General features: G+C 43.7%; 1 long non-coding RNA gene across 3 annotated transcripts in view; it reads right to left on the bottom strand.

The window, feature by feature from the left end:
- Positions 1-1345: 1345 nt before the first annotated feature.
- LOC111751290 (uncharacterized) overlaps positions 1346-11740 on the bottom strand; it is a 276943-nt gene continuing 266548 nt past the window's right edge. The window contains exons 7-9 of one of the 3 annotated variants that reach the window (XR_010318650.1): positions 7522-7601; positions 4373-4523; positions 1346-3702 (exon numbers count right to left, since the gene is read on the bottom strand). This is a non-coding gene — a long non-coding RNA (uncharacterized LOC111751290). The remainder of the gene's footprint in view (positions 3703-4372; positions 4524-7521; positions 7602-11740) is intronic. The other 2 variants (XR_010318651.1, XR_010318652.1) reach the window with 2 other exon arrangements.

The raw sequence follows: 11740 nt of genomic DNA, 5'->3' as shown, positions 1-11740 counted from the left end.
GATTTTATATTTAGGTCTTTGATCCATTTTGGGTTAATTTTTCTACTATACTCAAAAAATAAATTTAAAAATACAGCGTCAACTCCTTCGCTAACTGGCTGCGTGTCCTAGAGTGGAGTCTTTTTCACTCTTGGGGCCTCTTTTATCAACTGTGAAATAAAGGGGTTGGGCTAGATGCTGGAAGAGCTGGTCTTTTCAGCTTCAAAGCCCCATGAGTTATGCAGGCATGCTGTGACCCAAGCAGCCCAAGCAGTTCTAGACCATTATGGGGGCGAGGGTGGGGCCTGTGGATGGACGATCGGCATTTCCAAGAGCAATAAGCTATGCATGGAGGAGGCTACTGAAATTTTTGCTTGAAGATCTGGAATTCAAGTCCACTCCAACAGGAAATATCAAAGAATGTGGTGCCAGCAACTGACTGTGAATGTCTCCTGAGGAGAGAAGAGTCTCAACAACTTCAGGCTCAGAAAGCCGGCAGGGCCAATCCCACTTTGGCAAGCAGCATCTAGGGTCTTAAACACTTGCTAGCACCCATCTAAGATGCATCAATTGGTCCCAACGCACCTGGAGCAAAGGAGAATGAAGAACACCAAAGACTTAAGGAAAATATGAGCCCAAGAGACAGAAAGGGTCACATAAACTAGAGACTCCAACAGCCTGAGACCAGAAGAACTAGATGGTGCCTGGCTACCAACAATGTCCACCCTGACAGGGAACAACATAGAGTACCCGATGGAGCGGGAGAAAAGTGTTGTGCAGAACTCAAATTCTAGTAAAAAGACCAGACTTGATGGTCTGAATGAGACTGGAGGAACCCCAGAAGACATAGCTTCTGGATTCTCTGGTAGCCCAGAACTAAAACCAGTTCCAAAGCCAACTTTTCAGAGAAAGATTAGGCTAGACTATAAGACACAAAATGATACTGGTGAAGAGTGGGCTTCTTGGCTCAAGTAGATCCATGAGACTAAATGGGCAGCTCCTGTCTGCAGGTGAGATGAGAAAGCAGAAGGGGACAGGAGCTGGCTGAACAGACATGGGAAATACTGGGTGGAGAAGGAGGAGTGTGCTGTCACATTGTAGAGAGACCAACTAGGGTCATAAAACAATGTGTGTGTAAGTTTTTGCATGAGAAACTGGCTTGAACTGTAAACTTTCCCTTAAAGCATAATAAAAAAGGAAAGAATGAAAGCAGGCAGGCCAAAGAGGTCAAGGGAAAGGTAGAAGACTGGTCTCCAGAGTTGTCCACTCTCTGACCATATCGAAGCAGTGAGGACATTGCCCACAGTGCTGCTCCTGAGGCCCCACAGTCTCCCTGTCTGCTCCATAAAAAAAAAAAAAAAAATTTTTTTTTTTTTTTTTTTGGCTCCATAGCTAGCATTTTTTCCAGGGTCATAACGTTTTAGATCAAGAAGAGAACTTTATGACTTCCAGTCTAACCAATTTGGATGGAAACCTAGGCCCAGAGCAGTAAAATGACTTGTCCTAGAGTTGGTCAGTGGAGGAGCTACCTAGAAACCAAACCTTCTGACCTGCACTGGAAGGTCAGACAGCCTAGTGGGTAGTAGATGGGTCCTTCTCTACATGCACTACCCAGAATAAGCTCTACAAAAGGGACATGTAGGTTGATCCATGGAAGGATGCATGCATGGGGACCACATGGGTTGTTCCTTTTGTTTTTCCTTTGAATGACAACTGTAAAGAATAGCCTTTTAACTTTTCAAAAATGTGAATTTGGGACACTAGAATAAGAACAATCCTAAAATAGTTTACCAAAATTTATTCACACAAAAGTAGACAATTGATAAGGTTAGTGCTAACCTTGATGAAATTTGATGAAGCCAATGGGAATACCACAGTTTAAGAGACCACCGTTACTGTATTTAGTGAGAGCCCTTCTCAGTCTGACTTGAGGTTTGTAAATCTGAAGATGGCTCATGCTTTGACTTCGGCAATCATAAAAGAGGCTATTTCTTGAAAACCACAGTTGCGGTGTTGCTGATTGTGTTAGGTGCCATCCAGTCAGTTCCGACTCATAGCGACCCTATGAACAACTGAACAAAACACTGCCCCGTCCTGCGTCATCCTCACAGTTGTTGCTGTATTTGAGCCCATTGTTGCGGCCACTATGCTAATCCATCTCACTGAGGATCTTCCTCTCTTTCGTGGACCCTCTACTTTCCCAAGCATGATGTCCTTCTCCAGGGAGATGGAGTCTTACTGTTTTCGCTTCTAAGGAGCATTCTGGCTGTACTTCCAAGACAGATTGTTGGAGTATAGTAAACAAGAAAAAAAGATTTTGAGTTCTGAGTTAGTTTTAGGTTTATAGCTCACATCCACATCCTGTGTCACTCAAGGCAAGTTACTTAAACTTTCTGAGTCTCAGTTTCCTCATTTATGTAATAACTTCTTAGTAGGATTATTTTAAGGACTGCGTTAGGTAATTTGTCTATAGCTCTAGTGAGCTGTCCACATAAAATAGATGCACCATATATGGTATTTGTTACTATCTCTATAACTTCCAGAAAGCCAAGTGGATTCAAACATTGACCCTATAGCCAGAAATGGTGGGATATTCTGTCTTCTTGATCAAAACAAACTGCTTTCTTCTCTCTCAGTTCCTCTTGAAACCGAGCCCAAGTGATAATATGGATGCATGGTAATTCAGATCCATCCTAAAAACTGATCTCAGTTATGCCTGATTCATGCTCATCCAAATGGCCAATGCCTTTAGACATTGCAACTTCCTTTCGGATTTCCAAATGACTACAGTTTTTGTACCACCTGGGATACCATGGAATGTAAGGCAGCTCAGCTATGGGGAATGAATTTTTTTTTTTTCTTTTTGTCCACCATCCAAAGACATAGACAAAAGCAAAAGTGTTCCTACCCTTTAAGTCACTGGCTCCCAAACATAGGTTCATGGGCTGGTGTCAGGCATACCACAGAAGATTCACTTGGGTTATTTGGTAAAAATGCTGATTTCTAGGCTCCCTGACCAGAAATCCTGATTTAGTCTGAAATGAGGCCCAGGAATCTGCATAATAAACGAGGGAGAAATTCAGATGTTCATTCAGGCTGAGAACTATTGATCTAAGTCACCTGGTTATTCCTCCATTTATGTCTTATTATATTTGCTGTACGTATATTCACATCATTAAATCACAAGGAGGTTGGGAGAAATGAGAATATCCTGGTCTCAGAGCCCCACCATCAACCTCCATTTTATATTTTGAAATTCTCAACACACTAGACATTATCAAATTTCTCCCAGCTTTCATAAAAATGTTCCTTAGTATTTAAAAGAGTAGTAAACTTTTAAGACTTTAAAACAGACAACGGCAAGTAGGATTCATCTGACATGCTACACTGACTGGTGGGGGCTGCCTACAACACCAGGGGGCACGCTGCATGAAGCACCATCTCAGAGGGAAGGTATGCTGCGCTCAATTAGTGATGTCTGGTACGGGCACAGTCAAGAAAAAGCCAGCAAGCTGCCACTTCTTTTCAGCTTCACTTTAAAGCATATTGCCAGTGAAGGAGGACAAGTATTTAAAAGTGATGGATGGAAAAGGGATGTTTACATTTAAAGTTCCCATTCATGTTTCAGGTGACAGCTCCTTTTCCACTTTTGTCATTTTCCTGCTAAATTGAAGATGCAGTCAGGAACCTGTGACTCTTGGTCCAGATAAAGTAGGAAGTCATCTGAAATAAGACAAGAAAATGCGAAGAGGCACTGGACCCTGTGGAAGGGTAGATACCAAACAGCCCTCTTTCCTCCCATCCCACATTGGGGAAGCTGGTTTTTGTCGTTCATCCCTGTGTGTGAACATCAATGGCAGGCTGCAATGTGAATAAAGGAATCTCTCTTGGCATTCCGTTTCCCATTGCCCTGCTTTCACTCAAACTACTTCTATTTAAATGCTCTTCCCCACCCTCTAATGTGTTTTCATTGCAGCCCTACCAATTACTGAAGGTCCAAATCAAGACCTATCTCCCAACAAAAAGACTTGACAAAATCACCCATTGCCAGTTGGAATTAATCTCCCATAATCCTCAGTGACTTTATGAAAACACTCCACACCATCTGCTTCGTTGACCAAGTTAATTGTGGGTCTGTCTACCTCTCCTCCTAAACAGTGAGCCCCTGGAAGTGCAGGACCGAACCATAGTCACTGTGACAACCTCACAGCACCTGGAGCAGTAAGTACTCAACTGAATTAAATCGAAAAATCATCCAGGCTTTGTTTGGTTTTAATTTTATAAAACTAAGAAAGAAAATAAGGAATGGGGGTGAACTGTACAACAGAAAATCTTTGTGTTTTCTATTCTTCCTGGTGTCTTTATATGCAGGGAAGCCTGAGTGAGAAAATACCTTAGCCAGTCCCCGGGGCTTCATGACTCCTTCTGATACTTCAGATGATGCAGAAGGGGCACCAGCATCAGACGGCTGCTAACTGAGGACAAGTTCAAGGAGTTTTGTCTCTGGGAAGAATCTCAGCACCCTGTGGTGTGCGTGGGCTCTGCTGCAAGGCACGAACAGCAGGGATTAGCAAGTAGCTAATGACACACTCTGAGGACAGTGCTGGCCTGGAGATGTGGTCAGTGGTCAGTTCCTTTTCTGGGCCCCAGGAACAGCAGAGTGACCAGATGGCCCATGCATCCAGCCCCCAGCAGCCTTCCCATGCCTGGAGGAATCAGAGCAACTGGGCTTTCATGCGCAGCGACATTTGTTGCCATCGAATTGCCCTAGCCATCAGGCCAGGCCTGGTATTCCTTCTTTCCTCCTCAAGGCTAAGGAGTGAGCAGGCCAGAGAGGCAGGAGGGGAGGGGGAGAGGCTGGAGGTTACCAATGAATCAGGGCTGCGTCTGTGACATCAGCAGTCACTTCAGAGATGGGGTTCACCAGCTAGCCCTCCAAAAAAAAAAAAAAGAGCCCTCCAGAGACTGTTAATTCCCTCCTAGGCGCTGTGCCCACAGTATAAGTACTGTCCCCAAGTGAGCTGGGGCCCGTAGATAGTGGTGCCAGCCCAACCAGTGGGGCTTCCCATGGAACAGATAACCCAGGAGATGGAAAGAACAATGCTCACACACATAATTTGGTTTTTTCACTAAAAATCTCTTCTTATAACACTATAGGATTCTGAAGTTCATAGGCATTTGCATGATCATATATTCTAAGCTCTTCATTTTACAGATCAGGAAACAGACAAGCAAAGTGATCTGCTCAAGGGCCCCCAGCTGGTTAGTGGCAGAGAGGGGCATGTAGCCCAGGTTGTCTGTTCTCCAGGCCAGCATATTTCTAATGAAACCTTCAAAATACATTGTTAAGTGCCATTGAGTCGGCCTCCACTCATAACGACCCTATGTGACAGAATGGAACTGCCCCATAGGGTTTTCTTGGCTGTAATCTTTATGGGAGCAGATTGCCAGGTCTTTCTCCCACAGAGCCTCTGGGTGGGTCCAAACCTCCAAACTTTCGGCTAGCAGCCAAGCATTTAACTCAATATTGGTAAAAATATTACATGATTTCTGGCAAGACATGGATTAAGATAATAAACCTATCCAAATGTTGGTCTCTATTCTCGCTTTTAGTTCTCAAAATTGTACTGGGCAGACAATCGTACTGGGCAGACAGTATGATTTAAATTAACAAATGGAACCAAAATTTGTGGCATGCCTACTTCCAATCAATTGTGTTAGGCACATCTTCACAGGTTATCATATTTAATCTTCACAAAAATCCAGAAAGGAGGTCTTAATACTTCCTTATTTAATAAATAAGGAAGTGAAGCTTCAAAAATGTTAAGGCATCGGCCCAAGAAACAAAGGTAATAAGTGACTGAATGAGGATTCAAACTCACATCTCCTGATTCTCAGGGCAGTGTCTTTCCCTGTCCCATTCTGCCTCTCTCTTTTAGAGATTTTGGCTTCTTTGTGTCCCCCTATAAACTATGTCCCATACACCAAATGAGGGCCAAGGCAAGTGGGCAAGTCAAGGCCCAGGTAGGCATGGCAATTCCCAAGGGTCCTTCTTCACAACCCCACCCCAATGGTGGATGCCCTTTGTCCCACCCTGAGCCAAGTCCTCTGTTATTTCCAGCCTCTGGGTGATGGTAAATTATAATGGTTGTAAATTATACTAGGCTTTTGTGTATTAAAAAAACAAAAACCAGTTGCTGTCGAGTTGATTTGAACTCACAGCAACCTCCTATGTGTCCGAGTAGAGTTGTGCTCTGTAGGGTTTTCAGTGGCCAGTTTTTCAGAAGTGGATCACCAGGATTTTCTTCCCAGGGACCTCTGGGTGGACTCAAACCTTCAACCTTTGGGTTAGTAGCTGAGCACATTAACCATCTGTACCACCTAGGGATTCCAAGGTATCTATAGAAGGGGAATATATAGAAGAGGGGGAAAGGGGGCTTCCTCCTGGCCACACCCCAAAGGGAGCTTTATGTATAGAGCTACAGAAAAGTGAGAACTGTACACAGTGTTAGTTCTAATGAGGTCCCTCCCTTCCCTCCAAGGATGCTAGGGGACAAATGAAGTAATATACCTGAAGTGTTTTCAGAGCTGTCTAAGTGCTGCATAAATATAACAATGGAGCTGCTGACGCTGATAACAATCGTAACAACAGTGATGACGGGACTATAACCCTGGTCATAATTTAAGGGAATATTTAAAATGAGAAAACCCTGCCAAAATCAATCCACAGAACTTTATTTGGAAGAGAGGCTGCTAATAAAACTGTTATGGGAATGTGAACTCTTGGGAAGTAATGATGATTTTCTTCTATTAAAAGGCTCATCAGGTCCATTTCCAAAGTACAGCTCAGTTATTTGTGGGCTCTTTGCCACTCAGTGCAACAAGTTTTCTATGAAAAGATGAAGCCGTCCCTGCTGTGTGCTGAAGCCCTGGGTTTTGGTGGTACAACTGGCCTGTATTTCTAGACCTATTGCCAGCTATTTCCACTTACCAAGAGGGCTAGAACCAGTAAAGCCCCAAAAGGACTGTAACCAATTGCCTTTGATTTTTTTTTTTCTCCTTCTCCTCTCCATCCTTCACCTACATCAGCAGCAGCTATACAGCTCGAGTTTACAGCCATTAATAGTGGAAGGTACGCAGTATACCCATTGCAGCAGCTATCAGAATTCTCGCTGTATAGTATGGGCCTGCTCCCTGTTTGCTCAGATTAATTTATTAGGTGAGTGCAGATGAGGAGATTAAAAACCTCAGACTAGAGAGTTACAGTGGAGCTAGGAAGAGACATAGTAAATGGAAAGAGAACCCCAAAGAGTATGAAGTAATAAGGAACAAGGCAAAGGAAGGACAGAATCCCACCCCAGGCCCAACCAGCAACTGGGCCCCCTTGATCCCATTCATCAATTCTGGCAATGGAATGGTAGCAGAGAAAGAACTATTCTAATGTCATTTCAAGGATGGAATTTTAAAAGCCCTCCTAACCATGGGCATCATCAGGAGAGACAAAGTCAATCACCAACAGCATTTTGGTACTTGCTCAGGCACCTTGATTCCGAGCTCTTGGAAACATCTTTCCCAACATGGAGGAGGAGTGGACTTCAAGAGCAGCCAAGGACTGGGATTTCCTGCAAAAGAAGGCTCCATCACCATTATTTTCCTTAAAAGTTACATTTACACTGAAAAAGGCTGGACAAAGTGGGCATACGGAGAAATACTGGGCTGTTCATATTGGAGCGTCCATGCTCTTGGGCTCACACAGCTGCAGGCTGGGAGTCACCCTGGTTGGTCCCAGGGTGAGCACAGGGCAATTTCCTGCACACTGATGAGCCAAACCATGACAGGCAAGCCCAAGGGTCCCCAGGTAGCCTCTGGTGTATCCTCAATGTGCCATTTCCCGATATTCTCAGCAAGAAAGACAGAGCTTCCAGGTCATCTCTCCTCAGTTACCACATTGATTCAGCTCAAAAAATCAGTGAAATAATGTTGCCATTTGTGTAGATTCTCCAAAAGAAAAAAATGACCTGGCCACTGACAGTGATAGGTCACCTCCTGCTCTTCTAATCCCACACTCCAAAGTGAATTGAGATAATCTATGTATCTCTGTGTTTTTCCTGATAGTACCTTAAAGCACTCTTCTTATATTAGAACACAGATATACTATGCTGTAGCACACAAAACATGAATGAATTTTGAAGATTAAACATTAAGCTTCAAACATTTAACATTTGCTCTGAAATGCTTCAGGCTATGGAATTCCTAGGGGCTCATGTCCATTCCTCTCCACCCTTACTTGAGTGAAAAGGTTGAAGAAGCACCCTTCTGAGTTGGGGTTCTCTCCTGGCTGGTCCACTCTATAGCTAGGGGATTTAATTTAGTCATCTGCAGATGAAGCACTCTCTAAGTGCCTTTATAGTTCTAAAATCTTTTGAGTCTGGACGTATTCTATGAAATCATGGTTCTGGAGCTTTTCCCTCCAAAAGGTTTCAAGGACAAAAGAGACAGGCATCCTGGCAGGAAAATAAAATCCCTGACTTCCAGAAGTCTCTTGTTCTGGTTGTTCTTGTTATTGTTGGATGCCATAGAGTTGATTTCAACTCACAGCAACCCCATGTGACAGAGTAGAACTGCCCCCATAGGGTTGTCTTGGCTATTATATTTACAGCAGCAAATCTCCAGGTCTTTCTCCCACAAAGCCACAGAGTGGGTTGAGACTTCCAACCTTTCAGTTAGCATCCAAGCGCTTAACCATTGTGCCACCAAAAAAACCAAACCCAGTGCCATCAAGTCGATTCCAACTCATAGCGACCCTATAGGACAGAGTAGAACCACCCCATAGGGTTTCCAAGGAGCACCTGGTGGATCTGAACCACCGACCCTTTGGTTCGCAGCCATAGCACTTAACCACTACACCACCAGGGTTTCCACTGTGCCACCAGGGCTCCTAAAGTCTCTTAACCTTGCTAATTTATAGTGTTTCCCTGGCCTTATGCCAGGTTTTCTCCACCTAAAAGAGTACAATAATCGCTAGCTCCATTCCCTTCTCTTTTTCCTGTTCCCTCTTCCTGTTCTTGCTCCCTTTCATCCAAATAATGGTTCTTACTTCTACTTCACCTCATCCCAACAAGATACCCAGATTTGCTTTCATAAGAAAATGAGGCCATTCTCTCTCCAGCAGCATCATCACAGAAAACCACCTTATTTTCAAAGGCACCTACTTATTCTTCTATATCCCTATATACCCCATCCTACCAGTGAGGACCCTGCTGCCTTACTCTACATTCCACATCCCCTTACTAGTAAATCCAGAGTGCCTAAGTCTGTCAGAGAGTGAGAGAGACAGGAAATCACTGGCCACATTGGCTTCCAGTCTCAACCAGAAGCATGGCTTTTGGACCAGATCATCAAAGAGAATCCTTCCATCTCCCCACCAGGTAGAGTGAAAAGGACCTGCATTTTGCAAATGCTGCTCACACTCGATAATTCAACATGATTGTGGATGATGCCTTGTGTTTCCATAGCACTTGGTACTTTCCTAAGTGCAGTGTCTGGCCTAAAAACACATGCAACCAAAATCCAACGCCACTTCCTCTCTATTTATTCGGGCCTATACCAGAGTGGAAATTTGGCCTTCAACTAATCAACAGACTCCAGGGCAGTTTGGGTTTGCAGATTGGAGCATGACCTAAGTACCCTCCTCAGCTAGATTCATGGGGATTCTGAGCTGTCTGGGTCATTTTCAAGGAAAGTAGTGGCTGTTTGACCCAACAGTCCTGGACTTAGAAAAGTTTTTGAACAAAGGAGAGGGAAGCTTTAAAAAGAGTGCTACTGTCCTTCTTAACAGTGTTTGGATTCACTGCAAATTGCTGTGTAGATGGTTCATGCAAGGAGAATTCAATCTCATTTCCTAGGCTCTCAGGTTAACACTGCTATGATGTCTTCCTGAGACCTAATATTATATGTGTGAGGTGCTAAAACATTTCTGTTGAGTGTCACATCTTCTCTCCAGGGAGCTTAGTTATTTTCCATATAGTTCTTGAACCAGAAGTACCACTATATTCAACCATGCCTACAAAGTATCTATCTATCTATGCAATTCCTTTGTCCACAATGAAGACAGAGGAGGCAAGATGAAGTTTTTAAAAGAGCTTTTATTCACTCATTTATTCAAGATCTTCTCATTGAGTTCATATTATCTGCAGGCACTACAGCCTAAGGCCTCCTTGCCTGGATTTATTGGTCATTTATTGATGTTGGCCAAGAATACTGAATACACCCTGGACTACCTAAAGAACAAACAAATCTGTCTTGGAAGAAGTACAACCAGAAGGCTCCTTGGAAGCAAGGATGGCGAGGCTGCATCTTACATACTTTGGACGTGTTGTCAGGAGGGATAAGTCCCTGGAGAAGGACATCATGCTTGGTAAAGCACAAGGTCAGCAGAAAAGAGGAAGCCCCTCAACAAGATGGGTTGACACAGTGGCTGCAACAACGGGCTCAAGCATAACAACAATTGTGAGGATAGTGCAGGACTGGGCAGTGTTTCGTTCTGAGGTACAAGGGTTGCTATGAGTCAGAACCGACTCAACGGCACCTAACAACAACAATTGGTGTCAGACAGAGAGTGAATGATGAAATATGCACATTTAATATATATGGCTTCAACCAAATACACTGGGCCCCAAAAAAGTTTAATTCCTTTATCTAGTCCGTCATTCTCACTATCTCTATTTCCCCACCCCCCCTTAAATTAGACCTTGCACTCTACTTGCTCCCAGGAAAAGGACAACAAAGTAGGAAAGCAGGAAAAAAAAAAAAAGAATTCTTCACTTCTGCAGTTCCAGGAGACTTCCCTTCAATTCAAGGGATTTTCAGGAATAATTTTGACTTGACTTCACTACTCCACTGATTTTAGAATGCAAGCCTACCTGAAATCTGACTCCAGAAAGCATTCCTATTTATAAACCACCTCAGATTGAAAATGCTAATACAGCACCCCCACCTCCCTACCATCCATTGCCCACTCCCCTTCCCCCCCAAAATTTAACTAGGAAGACCTTGTGGGAGCCTCTTAACTCACCTCATTAAATATAAGCAGTAAAATTCATTTTAAATATTTAGCACCTTGTTAGTTGCCATTGAGTCAGCTCTGACTAATAATAATACCAGTATTAAAAAAAAAACCATTGCCATTGAGTCAATTCCAACTCGTAGTGACCTTGTAGGTCACAGTAGAACTGCCCCACAGGGTCTCCAAGGAGAGGCTGGTGGATTCGAACAGCCAACCTTTTGGTTAGCAGCCAATCTCTTAACCACTGCGCCACCAGGGCTTCAATACTAGTCCACTAATACCTAATACTAGTCACACCTATAGTCAGGATGGAATCCCTGGATGGTGCCAACAGTTAACATACTCAGCTGCTAACAAAAAGGTTGGAGGTTCAAGTCTACCCCCAGGTACTTCTGAAGAAAGGCTTGGCAATATCCTTCCAAAAATTCAGCCAGTGAAAACCCTTTGGAGCTGAGTTCTGCTCTAACACACATGAAGTTTCCACGAGTTGGAGTTGGCCTGACAGGCAGCTGGATTTACAGTTGAGATAATTATTGCCTTATGACCCCTATGCAAGATAACCTTGCACTCTTTTCATTCGTCTGCCTTCTCATCGAAAGGATTTTTCATCCCTTCTGGCTAAAATGACCCAGATTCATGCTTTTTGACCCTCTCCCACCTCATGCCATGACGCATAAGTCTAGGAGACAATTTAGG

This window comes from Loxodonta africana, chromosome 19, assembly GCF_030014295.1.
Source record: "Loxodonta africana isolate mLoxAfr1 chromosome 19, mLoxAfr1.hap2, whole genome shotgun sequence".
Lineage (NCBI taxonomy): Eukaryota > Metazoa > Chordata > Mammalia > Proboscidea > Elephantidae > Loxodonta > Loxodonta africana.
Note: the sequence above shows the minus strand (reverse complement) of the source record. Positions and strands in the feature narration are given on the sequence as shown.